The sequence below is a fragment of the Narcine bancroftii genome, chromosome 6 (genome assembly GCF_036971445.1).
Source record: "Narcine bancroftii isolate sNarBan1 chromosome 6, sNarBan1.hap1, whole genome shotgun sequence".
NCBI lineage: Eukaryota > Metazoa > Chordata > Chondrichthyes > Torpediniformes > Narcinidae > Narcine > Narcine bancroftii.
In genome coordinates this window covers 61,331,753-61,345,748 of record NC_091474.1, presented here as the reverse complement: position 1 = coordinate 61,345,748, position 13,996 = coordinate 61,331,753, and the positions used below count along the sequence as shown (strand labels likewise).

The 13,996-nt window shown below is 41.7% G+C and overlaps 1 long non-coding RNA gene across 7 annotated transcripts in view; it reads left to right on the top strand.

Annotated features, from left to right (window-relative positions):
• The window catches only part of LOC138736110 (uncharacterized), a 108,469-nt gene that overhangs the window by 32,798 nt on the left and 61,675 nt on the right, over positions 1-13,996 (top strand). For all 7 annotated transcript variants that reach the window (XR_011340097.1, XR_011340096.1, XR_011340093.1 and 4 more), the window contains exons 4-5: positions 1,909-2,059; positions 3,197-3,731. This is a non-coding gene — a long non-coding RNA (uncharacterized lncRNA). The remainder of the gene's footprint in view (positions 1-1,908; positions 2,060-3,196; positions 3,732-13,996) is intronic.

Below are 13,996 nucleotides of genomic sequence, written 5' to 3'. Positions count from 1 at the left end.
GAAGACCGCAGAGCCCACCTCACTGACAAAAGACAAAGGAGGAAAAACCCAACACCCAACCCCAACCAACCAATTTTCCCTTGCAACCGCTGCAACCGTGCCTCCCTGCCCTGCATCGGACTTGTCAGTCACCAACGAGCCTGCAGCAGACGTGGACATACCCCTCCATAAATCTTCGTCCGCGAAGCCAAGCCAAAGAAGAAAGATCAGGACTGGGGTGAGTTTGTACCTTCTCCCTGTGTCTGCATGGGTTTCCACCGGGGGCTCCAGTTTCCTCTCACTGTTCAAAACGTACGGGAATTGTAGATGAATTGGATGTAATTGAGCGGCACAGGCTCGTGGGCCAAAATGGCCTGTTACTGTACTATGTGACTAAATTTAAGAAACCAGAGCATCCAGCAAAAACCCACGCAGTCACAGGGAGAACGTACAAACTCCTTACAGACAGCGCAAGATTCAAACGCAAATCTGTGGTGCCGTAACAGCTTTGCACTAACCACTACACCAACTGTGCCACCCGCTTTAATATAGGCAACTATAATAACATTTTAGAACTATAGAACCAAGCCCTTCTAGTCCATGCAGAACTATTCCACCTTGCCCCACAGACCTGCACCTAGTCTATAACCTTTCATACTACTAACCATGTACTTGTCCAAATTCTTCTTAAATGTTAAAATAGAGTCCGAATTTACCACTTCAGCTGTCAGCTCATTCCTCACTTCCACCACTCTCTGTGTGAAGAAGTTCTCCCTAAACTTTTTCCCCCTTTCACCCTTAACCCATGTCCTCTGGTTTGTATTTCATCTACCCTCAGTGGAAAAACCCTATCTACATTTACTCTGTCTATCCCACTCATAATTTTCAATACCTCTATCAAATTTCCCCTCATTCTTCTACATTCCAGGGAATAAGGTCCTAATGTTTTTAACTCAGTTCCTGATACAAGCAAAATACAAGTAAATCTTTTCTGTACTCTTTCTTTCTTATTGATAGTTTGCCTGTAGTTAGGTGACCTCCTCAGTGTCCTTCCATTTACCATGTGTGTCCTTTCTTGGTTTGTCCTTCCAGAATGCATCACCTCACACTTGTCTGTATTAAATTCCCATCTGCCATTTATCAACCCATTTTTCCAGCTGGTCCAGATCCTTCTGCAAGCTTTGAAAACCTTCCTCGAAGTCCACAACACCTCCAATCTTTGTGTCCTGGTTAGGCGCTCGGCACAACCCAACTGACCTCCATGCCAGTGTCCTGGTCAGGCCCTTAGTGCAGCTTCCTCATGCTGACAACCTAATTCACCTCCACACCAGTGTCCCAGTCAGGCCCTCGGCACAACTCGATGAACCTCCATGCCAGTGTCCTGGTCGGGCCCTCAGCGCAATCCGACTCACCCTGACGCAAATGGTAACAGTGAAAAGAATGTGTGTGCATTGAGAGGTATTGCTAGTTCAGCAAGGCAAACCTGTGTGAGCCCAACAAAGTTTCAGCACTCCCCACGGGGTGTATCCACCCAGACGGACTGCCATCAGCTCTGTACAGGCTTTGAACGGCCTGTTATAGGAACCAACGGTGGTCTATTTTAAAATATGCAAATAAAATTAGAACCTTTACAGGGCCATTTGGTATTAAAATATTGTGGCAACATCACACCCCACTGGTCAGTGCCAGATTTGGGGGGTTGTCCTATACAAAGGGTATAGCTCAAAAGTTACATTTCAGGTGGAAAATTAGGGGCTTGTCCTATACACAAGCTGTCCTATGAACCGGTATATACGGTACATTCAGCATTCACGTCATTCTGTGATATGGAATTCAGCTTTCTAGACTGCTACCAGCACCTAATTTCTCATTTCTTTGGCATTTTTTTTATTTATACAGATCTGTAGTTTATTTTGTGTTTATTTTCAGACATGCTGTTGAGAAAATGTGGTGCAGCAAGCAGACACAAAACACAGAAAAGACATACTACAGGCTTTAATCCACTTAATCCACCAGTTCGAGTCTCGATGGTTCCATGTGAGACTGGCCCAGGAGGGGCTGGCTAAAGGACTAGATCCAGGTCAGTTGATTGACAGCCGGCCAGGTGTATCAGCCTCCCAGGTGATCTTCCTGGAGCTACAACGGTTACCCCCTGCAGTAGGCTGGTGGTTGTATCACCACAGAGAATAAATCAGATTTCAGATTTATTGTCAGAGTACATACATGGCATCACATACAACTCTAAAATCCTTTTTCTTTTGAGCAAGGCAGAAAATGCTTATTTTAATATAGTATTTTGTCCACTAATGAATGACGTGGCATATTAAGTATAGGTACTTGTGCCTATCACAATGTAGGTCCCAATTCATTATTGCAATAATGTAAGAGAAAGTTCAGGGATATTTTCTCGTCCTTGTGATTTGCTCACCAACTCGTTCATTCACTCAGATGCTGCAGTGATTACTAGCACTTCACTCAAATTCACACTTACCCTCCCTCTCGCTATTCTCTTGGACTTTGCCTTGTACTCTCACTTACTTGGTGTTTTATTTCCTTTGAATTGATCTTTTCTTTGTGTCCACTCACCCCACTCATTCGTGCCTCTCTTATATAAAGCCATTACATACAACAGGTCTCAAATTCCACAAGGATTCTGTTAGCCTTCCACAATAATTTACTGAGATATGGTATAAATCAGCTATTCTCAATAAGGCAAAATGCCCCCCTCCCCCTCCTGGGTCCACAGCACATTTAAGGAGGAACCAGAGATTTTAATTAAATCCTTAATAAGGAGGGGTCCAAGGTGTACAGGGCATAGAAACTAAATAGATTAAACATTTGGGGGGGGAGGAGGAGAAAGGAATTTGCTGCAGGCAACATGAGATTTTTTTCAAGGTTGGAGACATTCATCAACAGCCTAGAATGACTTAGATAAATATGGAAAATTAACTGTTTTCATCTTTGTATTTGACTGACATGGAACCAGCTTTGCTAATAAATTGCCTTCCATGTAGTTTTCCCCTTTTGTTCGATTGTCTTCAATTCCAGAAAATAAGCATATTTCTTACGTTCTCAAGCACCCTAATTTTGCTGAGTTTTAATGATGGGTAGTGAATGTATATCCTTCTGCTAGTTTTTATTGTTCATTACTTTCCATAAAATTTAAGCCAACCTTTGAGCTAGCCCTTGTTAGTAGTGTTTTTGTTTTGTTACCCAGGTGCGGGGTTCGACATGCGCTGTACAGGAGACTCTCAACCAGCATGCTGGTCAGGTGGAGGTCAGAGGTGACGAAGTGACACAGGAGCTTAGCCAAAAAGGCAGTCAGTGTCAGCTGCTCGGAACCAGTGGCCAAGCAGGGTAGAAGGCCGTACACGAGGTGCAGAACTGCAGGAGGAGCAGGCCATCGAGTGCTGGTGGCTTTCAGGTGCTCCTCCAGCTCATCAGGCTGGACCTCAGGCACAACCCAGCAGCACAGTGCCATCATTTCCCTGCCCCCATCTAACTCCTGATACAGCAGTAGGGGTGCATTGTTGCTGAGCATGAAGTTTACTGAACGCCCCATTGGATCATGGTGACAGCTATGTTTGATACCCATATTCCCCCCGTGCAGCTGGAACCACTCTGCCAGTGCCAGAGCAGTTCCAGATTCGTGGGGGGAATTATGAGTAAGGAAGACAGCCATTGCTCCCACTTGAGCCACCTGCTTCTCTACCCCTGGGTGCTCAGAGCTGAGAGTCACCTTTCCACCGAAGGTAAGAGAGGGCACCATGGAGGTTGGGGATGGGGATTGGGGGGATGGTCTCTGAAAACAATTTATTATGGGAAATTAATGTTACTTATGTGTAATAACATCTACCGAAAAAAGTGCCGGGTTTTGGAGGTTGCTAGTTTTTTGAGTTCTGTATAAAAGGTTAGGCACCTGTAATTAATTTTTGTTATTTCAGAAATAATTTTACCCATGAGTTCCTCTGAAAAAGTATTGGCAGTATTTTGTGGAATGCTTATGTGATTTCATTGCATCTCTAAAAAACCGTTCTCTGCCCATATTGTTATGAGCCCAGAGGACCCCAAAACCCAGCAGCATTAGATATTCACCAAGACAAATGGTTACTTAAACAAAAGTTGCTTTTAATTTTCTTTAAACATGAAAGCAGAATCATACTTTAACTTAACTAACCTATCTTAACCCCTTTCTAATTCTAAGCGCACATGTGTGTAAGTTCAGAGAAGTTCTTTGGTTCACACTCCACTTTCACTTCTCATTCCTCCAAGTTCACTGGTTGCAGGAAATTCTTATACTGTGTACAGAATTTAACATTAATCACCAAGCTTTGATGCTTGAAAAGTAAATGGTTCCAGGACATCCACAACTGATGTACTTCCATCAGTCACCTCAGTGTCTTGCTGATGAAACATGCCCCTTCAGGGTTCTCCAGATGATAGCCTCTTTCTTTCAGGTCATCACAGATTTCCTTTTTGTTTCACTTATTCCAAGTGAAACATTAGACAGCCAGTCCTCTCTTCTTGCATGAACAACAAGGGCTTTGACCAGGCCATCTTAGAAATGGGCTGACCAAAAGCTTCCCAGCTTGTCCTGTTCCAGTCCCAGCTGCTTCTGCTGGCTGTAACACTTTAGAATGATCTCTGTCTGTCTGTCTGTCTGTCTGTCTACCTGTCTGTCTGTCTGTCTGTCTGTCTGTCTCTCTCCCTCCCTGAGATAAAGTCTGTTTGACTCTCTCTGCTTGCAAAACCACATGACCCTCTTAGAACAACAAGTTCTCTTCCAGACAATCTGCGGCTCCCACAAGATTTTTCATCTGTTGTCTTTTGTAAACAACAATCCATTAGTGAAATCTCTTGAGCAAAACTCTTGCAAAAGCTGTGGAGCCAATATGTCTAGCATTAGCAGAGCTCCTGTATTTCAAATAAGATCTGTTTTAAAGTGTTTGTATGTAACCTACTCTAACAAACCTTTCCCATTTTATCTTCCAAAAGCATCTCTATGTACTCTGTCACAATATGTTTGATTTTTTAATACATTTTCAAATAAAGACATGAAGCAAACCAAGATGCAATAGCATTTCAAGACTGTATGAAAAGAAAGATAAATCCTTGGATTCCTTCAAACCCTTCAAGATAATTTTGAGAGAAAGCCACTGCTCAAACAGTCACTGAAACATTACAGAAATTAGAAAAGAGTCTTCTTGCATCATACAAGATAAATGAATTGATCGCTAAAAGTAGAAATGCTCATATCGTCACTGAGTCACTTATTTTTCTGTCAGTGTGCAAGATAATATCTGGCATCAAGACCTTAAATGCCACAGAAGCCTTTCAAGAAACTCCCTTGAGTAATTTCACTGTGTTTAGAAGAATTGATGAAATAGCAAGGGACATTGAAAAATAGTAATTTCATTACAATTCAAGAAATTCTCTTGACAATAAGATAAATCCACTTTACAAGAGAACAACACTTTTTTCATGGCTAATTCCAGATTCTGGAATGGATACGGGCTGCTAAAAGAGATGTTTCCCAGAAGGATTAAAACATAGACTAAAGGGAGGCTTATTTCAAAGAATTACATAATCGATAACAGCATTCCATTCGAGAACATAGTTGCCTGTGCAACTGATGGTGCTCTTTCAATGGTTGGATGATATAGAGGGTTCATCACATGCTTTAATAACATTATACCTCAGTCTTCACTGCTCATTGCATCATTCATAGGGAGCACTTAGTGGCTAAAAACTTAGGAGGATGTTTAAATGCTTTGCTTTCATTTGTCATAAAGATTGTAAGCTTTATAAAATCACATCCCCTTTACAACCATCTATTCTGGCAGCTGTGTGAAGAAAATGATGAATATTTCCAGATGTTGCTGCTGCATGCTGAGGTGAGATGGTTTTCCCAAGGAAATAGTTTTGGTTGTTTTGTTACACTCTGGGACATAGTTGTTGTCTTTCTTTCTCATAAAGAACATGGAGAAAAACTTGTTGATCCAAAATTGGGCATATTTTATCTGGCAGATACCACTGACAAATTCAATTTATTGAACAAAACCTCATTGATAATAAATTCTAATTCTGAAATGGATCAAATATTCAATATGGGATATCAAGGTTTTTCAGGTAATTAAATATTTCCTATAGATCTCTCTGTATTTGCTTTAGGTGTTTCACAGAAACAGTAATGGCATTGTCCTTCCATGCCTCTGCACTTGGAAATTCCTGATATCTGTAAGCACATAAACCTCACTGATAGTAAGGAAGCCATTGTTTCTTTCCTTAACAAGCTCAAAGTCTATTGGAGCAATATCAGACATCAGGAATTCTCACCATTTCCAAGTGCAGAGGCATGGAAGGACAATGCCATTACTGTTTCTGTGAAACACCTAAAGCAAATACAGAGAGATCTATAGGAAATATTTAATTACCTGTAAAACCTTGATATCCCATATTGAATATTTGATCCATTTCAGAATTAGAATTTATTGTCAAGAGCATGTCATGAAATGTGTTGTAATGCAGCATCACAATGCAAACATTGCTATAAATTACATTTAAAAATAAATAAATGAGTGTAAAAATAAGAGAGTGAGGTAGTGTCTGTGGTTCATTATCCATTCTCTCTGCTGGCAGAGGGGTAGAAGCAGTCCTTGTGCCACTGGGTTTTCATCTCAGGCTCCTGTACCTCTTTCATGGCTTGGGTGGTGAAGGTCCTTGAGGATAGAGGCTGCTCTCTTCAAACACCCCCTCTTGTAGATGTCCTCGATGGAGTGAAAACTGGTGCCCGTGATGGCGCTGGATGAGTTCACAACTCTCTGTAGTATTTTCCCGGTACCTCCATACAAGACAGTGATACAACCAGTCAGAATGCTCTCCATGGAACACCTGGGGAAATTTGCAAGAGTCTTTGGTGATGTACCAAATCTGCTCAAACTCCTCACGAAGTACAGCCACTGGCAAGCATTTTTCAGGATTGTATCAACATGGAGGCCCCAGGACAGATCTTCAGAGATGTTGACTCCCAGGAACTTGATGTTCTTAACCCTGTTCTTTGCTGACTCCTTGATGAAGACTGGTTTGTGCTCTCCTGATTTCTCCTTCCTGAAGTCCACAATCAGCTCCTTGGTTTTACTAATGTTGAATGCAAGGTTGTTATGGAGGAAAAACCCATCAATGTTGATGCAGAAGTTCAAGAGAGTTGATTGACCTTCAGTCATATAATTTCATTCAATCAAGTTCAATCCATTTAAAAGAAGATTTTTGGATTAAGAATGATCTGCTGAATAAATTTCCAAAACTATGGGAAAAGGCCAAAATTTTTTTCATTTCCTTTTCCACAACATAATTAGTTGAATGTGAATTCAGTAGTTTCCTTGTCAAAATCCAGGAACAGACTTAATATCACAACATGAGGTGATCTTCAACTCTCACTATCCAATTTGGAACATGACATCTGTTATGAATCCTGGACAATTTTATTTTAGGACCGGGGCTGGTCTGAACCTAAAGGGGAAAGAAAGGATCGTATATTGCTATGAAGTGCTGAAGTAGCGCTGGGAAAAACTGACAACTTTGTGTGAAGTACTGAAACAGCACTAGGAAAACTGACAGCTGTCTAAAGCACTACGGTGGGCTTGCAGAGTGTGCGCCCACTGCTGTCAACCTCTCTCCATCTCTAGGGGGACCTGAAGGCACGGGCTAGGGCAGTTGAAGAGCCCAGCACTCTGAGTTTTTGAACGGGTTTGTCAGTTGGTCGGTTGGTTGGGGGGGCAGTCAGTCAGACTGTCTGTGTGCTCACCCAGTAGTTGCAGTGGGAGAAAGGAGACTGAACTACTTTGTCTGCGGGTGCTAGGATTGCTGTCCTGGCAGCAGTTTGTGCCACTCTGATATCCAGAGTGTGTGTGTGTGTGTGTGTGACCAACCTGGGCTTCCCCAGTCACCTTACAAAAGGAGGACTTTCATGTGACAGGAGTCACTTGACGACCCAAGACAGGGTGTTTAGAGGGGAAGACATGTGCTAAAAGGTCACTTGTTAACCCTAAAGTGCGCTTCAGAGGTGTGAACCTTGTGTAGAGACTAGGAAGTCACTCGGTGAAAATACCCATGTGAAGAAATCAAAGGTGGTTGTTGCCACATTCGAAATTCAGGAAAGTCGTAAGCCTACGGTGATCGTAAGACTATGGTGATCACGGCCATCTTTCTCCATGCCCAACTAAAAGACCAGCATGCAACCAAACTAAGAATCCCAAGCCTGGAGACCAGACTCTGTGAGCTGTTCCTTTCTGACTGATGGACTTGATGTTACTGACTTGAGGTTTTGTTTTGGGAGTTTTCTTTTGAGGCATTTTGAGCTTGGAGTGTAATGGTCTGGGTTTTTTCTACATACACTTTATAAATAACTGTTGTTAATATAGAGTTGCCATAAAGGCTTATGTCAGGTGTTAAGTTTATTGAGGTAATTCTATTATTGTTAATTTGTTGATAAATTATGTAAAACTTAACCCATTTGTTAATGCGTCTCTCAATTGCTGCTGGTGAGGTGTTACATATCAAAAACTTGCAGAGGAACATCAAACTCCAGGATCTCACTAAAATTTTCATTTTGTAAGAATTGTTCTTTCAAGTTATTTTTATGAAATTTTCACATCTTCGAGTTTATGCTTAAGATTCCTTAATGACTCATTTGTACAAACCATTGCTCTCGAAGAATTTTTAAAAACTTTTTGTCATATGTATGTTCATGTTTTCTTCTTTCCTACATAAGACCACAAGACCATAAAACAGAGGATCAGAGATAGGCTATTCAGCCCATCGAGTCTGATCCATTTTCCCACAGCCCCACTCCCCTTGACTAACCAAGAACCTATCAATCTCTGCCTTAATATTCCCAATGACCTGACCTCCATAACAGTCCATGGCAACAAATTCCACAGATTTTCCACCCTCTGGCTGAAGAGATTCCTCCCCATCTCTGTTCTTAGCAGACACCCTTTAATCCTGAAGTTGTGCCCTCTTGTCCTGGACTCTCCAACCTTGGGAAACAGACTTTCAACATCTCCTCTGTCCATGCCTTTTAATTTTCAAAATTTCCCACTCCTTCACCTAAAATGGAACGAATACAGGCCAAAAGCTGACAAATGATACTCATACCCATCTAATCCAGAAGTTATCCTAGTGAATATTCAATAAGAATGATTTCCTATTTGTTTGTTTGTTTTGGAATCACAAGCCATAGTTCTAATGCTCAAGAGTAAAAGTGTTTTTTTTTCCTTTTCACCTCACATAACATAAAAAACATAAAAAATACTTATGTAGTCAGTAAGAGGGAAGTGCAGAAGAAACCAACTAAACTTGACTTGAAGGGTTAAACTTCACAGGGAAGCGGGCGCATAAAGTTGGAGCAGAATCCTAAGGGGACCATAGCCATAAAATGGTTGAGGATGGCTGGTTTAAATGACCTCTTGGTTATGCATTTGGATTTTCAGGTTTGATACCCTGCAATGCTGTTTCATCAAGACACTATTAAATATTTCTCTTGCATTGTAACAGATGTAGGGGGTACAGACAGGCAGTGACAAAGTAATTGTCTAATTTAAAAACAATGGAAGATTGACTATTCTTTCAAATTGATGACTATTTCAATACACAGTGACTATATAGGCTGCCAACCTGTTGCTGTCTATTTCCCAACACTCCTGCAACTGTCCCCATGCTAACATTCACTCAAACCCTCCAAATGTACCCCTCTGAATGATGGACATGTTATCATTGCTTGGACTTCGGCCTTTTGAGCCCTGTGTATGAAATTTAGGGACATCCAACCAGTTATTTATGAGTGTAAGTTATTATAATTAATGATTTGCATTTCATTGCTGAATAGAAGTACTGGCTGTTGCGATTAGAGGATTCTGGTTACCAGAAATTGATAAATTCCATCATTAAACAATTCCTGAAGGATTTCAACAAATTAAGTGGGCACATATGCTTGCTTATTTAGCAATCAACTAACTACCCCTAATATATCTAGAATCTTGATCATTAACATTTCAGACCTGAAAAGGACTGCTTTGGAAGAGAAATGGCTTGCTATTTTATGGAAATGGCCAATCTCTTACTTAACAAACGTATTGCTGCAGTCAAACACATGGTTAGTTTGGTTAGTTACTGTGGCATGGAGGAAATTCTGGATGTTTAAAGCTGTTGTATTCATTGTACCATTGTTTCAGGATTTTAAAGACACATGAGAAACTGCAGATGCTAGAAATAACCAGCAGCAACTATACCCAACCACCAGCCAAATCCACATTTCCCCACCTCACAGCACCTTGCACTTTTCCTAGTTCAACTGCACCTGCCACTCTTTAACCCAGTTCACCATATCATCTAGATCTCGATGCAAATCCAGGTAATCTTCTTCAATGCCCAACATAGCACATATTTTCATGTCAGTAGCAAACTTATCTTGACATAAACATACTTGTCCAAATAATTGATGTATACACTCATGTGCCACATAACATCCATTCAGGCAACATTCAACCACATATAGGTCCATGATCCCATAAGAATATAATAGAGTTCAGTAATCCTGATCAGAGAACGGGGCGTAGTGGATGTAACCAGAAGTAGCGAATACAATACATGTACCAGCAGCAGCCTCCAGACTCACCCAACACTACGTTAGCCCTGCAAGCTTCAGTTGTGGTAAGTACAGATTACATATTAGCCTATACAGTAGTGTATATATTATATATACAGTATTGTAGAGTATTAACCTACTTAACCCATATATTACCTTGCCAGATACATTAGCTGAAATACAGTACTGTATGTGTACAGTATCTTGGCTATTTAGTCAATACAGGTACATTACAGTATCCCATATAGCTTTGCTAAGTATATAATATGGTGTTCTCATAACATCCTATTTCACAGAATGTATCATGGACATTAAGCAATGCTTGAATGTATTACAAATCGTAGGGGTCCTAGTATTGAGTCCTGAAGTACTCCACTGGCCACAGTCCTCGAGTCTGAAAAATTGTCCTCTACAACCTATCCCATGCACCCTACCAATTTGCCATGTGGAATCTCATTAAAATCCATACAAATAACATAACTGCCTTGCCCTTGTCTACCCTCTTTGTCATCTCTTTAAAAAAAATCTACCAAGTTTGTGAGACACAATTTCCCATTCACAAATCCACACTGACTCTCTTTGATTTTCCACTGACCATCTAAATGTTGATGTTTCAGTATCCTATCCAGCAGTCTCCCTACCACTGACGTCACACTAACAAGCCTGTAGTTACCCGGATTATCCTTGCAGCGCTTTTTAAATGATGGCACCACATTTACCATCCTCCAGTCCTCTGTACTACCTCTATCCTCAGCAATGAGTTAAAAATACCTGTCAAGGTCCCAACAATTTAATTCCTCCCTTCTCTCAATGTTTTGAGATGCTCCTGGTCTGGACTAAGAGATTTATCCATCATAATACAATCTAAGGCTGCAAATTCCTCTTCACTACTGATGCAGACATGGGCTTGCCTATCTTTCATTTCATCTCTCATATCCAAATTCTGCTTGTGCTGCTCTACAGTAAACACATTCACTAAATAGTAATTTGAGATCTTCCCCATCTCCTCCAGCTTTAGCATAAATAGCTTATTCATTCCCTCAGGATCTTTTCATTCTTAATATTACTTATAAAATCCTTTTGGATTATTCCTTACACTGTCTGCCAAAGCAACCTCAAGACCTCTTCTTGCCCTCCTTATTTTCCTCTTCATTACACTCCTACAGTTTTATATTCCTGCCCTCACTGGCGCTTGGCACAGGCAGCAATCCCACCCTTGAGGTCCTGCTTGTTAGCTTTTTTCCCTCTTCAGGACCTCATCTCTTTTCCTATCTATATAATTGGTACCAATGTGAACCACAACATCTGGCTGCTCACCCTCCCTCTTAAGAATGTTGTGGACTCAATCTGACTCTGGCTTTTGGCACCTATATTTTAAATTTTAAATGTAGACATGTAGCACGATATCAGGCCATTTTGGCCCAGGAGCCAATGCTGCTCAATTAACCTGATACATTTTGAATTTAAAAATTTCAAGGGGTAATTTAGGCAAATCACATGTATGCCAGTGTTCGTAACCCTGGAGGTGGAAAACACAGAGTAGTGAGATATTGTGCCATAATTCATTAGAGCCCTCTTGTCAGTGGGAGGTAGATGTGTGGGTGCCTCTCATAAAACTGTTCTCCAGACAAGTCTGAGACAAAAAGCAGCAAACTCTCTGCCAAATATTGCACATGTTAAACATAGAATCCTGAACTTCTTTCACCCATTTTGGGTCTACATTTCAACTTCTAATGAATCAACCTGACTCAACACCTTCTGATCTCTTGTATCTTTTTTATATAAATCACTCACAAAATCCTTCACAAGTACTTAAGCATAAAGGTTTTAGTGATTCACTTTTTGCAAATAGATCATGACAAAATTTTAATGAGTTTCATACAACTGTTTGAAGAATAATTGACTGCTTTAAAAGGAACATTAAACCATCAAATAAACCCAGGCAAAAGCAAGAAGCAATAGTCCCATCATGCACTCCTGTCTGACAGCTTCGTCTCCCTTGAATACTTGATCATTAAAGAGAAAGAACAACTCAGAGGGTCACAAAGTTTTCTTTTCAATCCACGATACATTAGTGGGCATATGGCAATAGATTCTGCATTGATTTATTTCCTCACCCTCTGTCATAATAGTTCCTATTCAGTGACCAAGTGTTCAAGAAAGACAGAAGCACTCAGTATGGGAATCTGTGACCCAGACAGGATCTAGGGACTGAAGCTCTCTGTGTGGGCATAAGTGCCCCAGAATGGGCTCCAGTGATAGAGGCTTTCAGTGTGATTAGTGTATATCATGTGGTATCGATCTGTAAATCTCAGTGTTGGTGTGAGTGATGTGAAATTGACCTCAGTGACAAAAGATCACAGTGCTTTCAATGTGGGAGCATATGTATCAGAAGGGGCCATCTGTGATGGAGGCTCTCCATGTCAGACCACATGCCCCAATAATAGGGGCATGTATAATAGAATCTGTGAATGTGTTCCAGAATAGGCCACCACATAAAGATGGGAAGAAACAGAACAGCTTGTGAAGTTACAAATCCTGGGACCCTGGAAAGCTGGCCATACATTTTCCAATGATAGAGCAATGGGGAACCGTGGGAAATGAGGAGTGGAGATACAGCGCTCCCGTGGGGTCATACCGCCCAGTCAACTACCGTCAGCTCCACTCAGGCTTTGAACAGCCCATTAAAGCAGCCAACAGTAGTTTTATTTAAAATCCTATGACTGCAGGGTCTGCGCCCAAGATGGCGGTGCCTCTGATTGGCAGCAGCCACGAGCGGTTGCAGACTCCAGGGGAGCAGAGGACTGGCGCAGGGCACCAGAAAATGGGGAGGCCATCTCCCATTTAAGAAGGAGAAGCAGAAAGACAACCCACGGGGACAGTGACCACGGCAGCGGACCAGTAAGGGGGCTCTGCGGCTGAAAGACCCACGCATGTGATGTGCTGCTGGCAACCCGAGGTGGAGCCAACAGAGGCTGGAGACTGCTGATGGGAGATTTGCGCCAAGCTGCAGACTGCTGGAGTCTGGTTCGAAAATGGCTGAATGGGTACCAGGTATTGGAACCGGGATGTGAGGGGGCACTGAAGGGTTCCTGACTGTGTCAGAGGTTCAGATCTGGAGCTCGGGTTGCCAATGGTTTGGACTGGACTCTGGCTGCGGAAGCACTGGAGGCAAATGTGTGGACACTCATTGACTCTGGCGGGACTCTCTTTTGCTTCTCTTTGCTTCAGAATTGCTTCAGGCAATTTCTGCCAGTCGTGAGTTTGTCTGCCTTACAGCAGGCAATAGCAATTTCACGTAATATGACACCATTTTATTACAGTGACAGTAAATTGAATCTTAACAGAGAAACATGGAAGTATCCTCAAGGG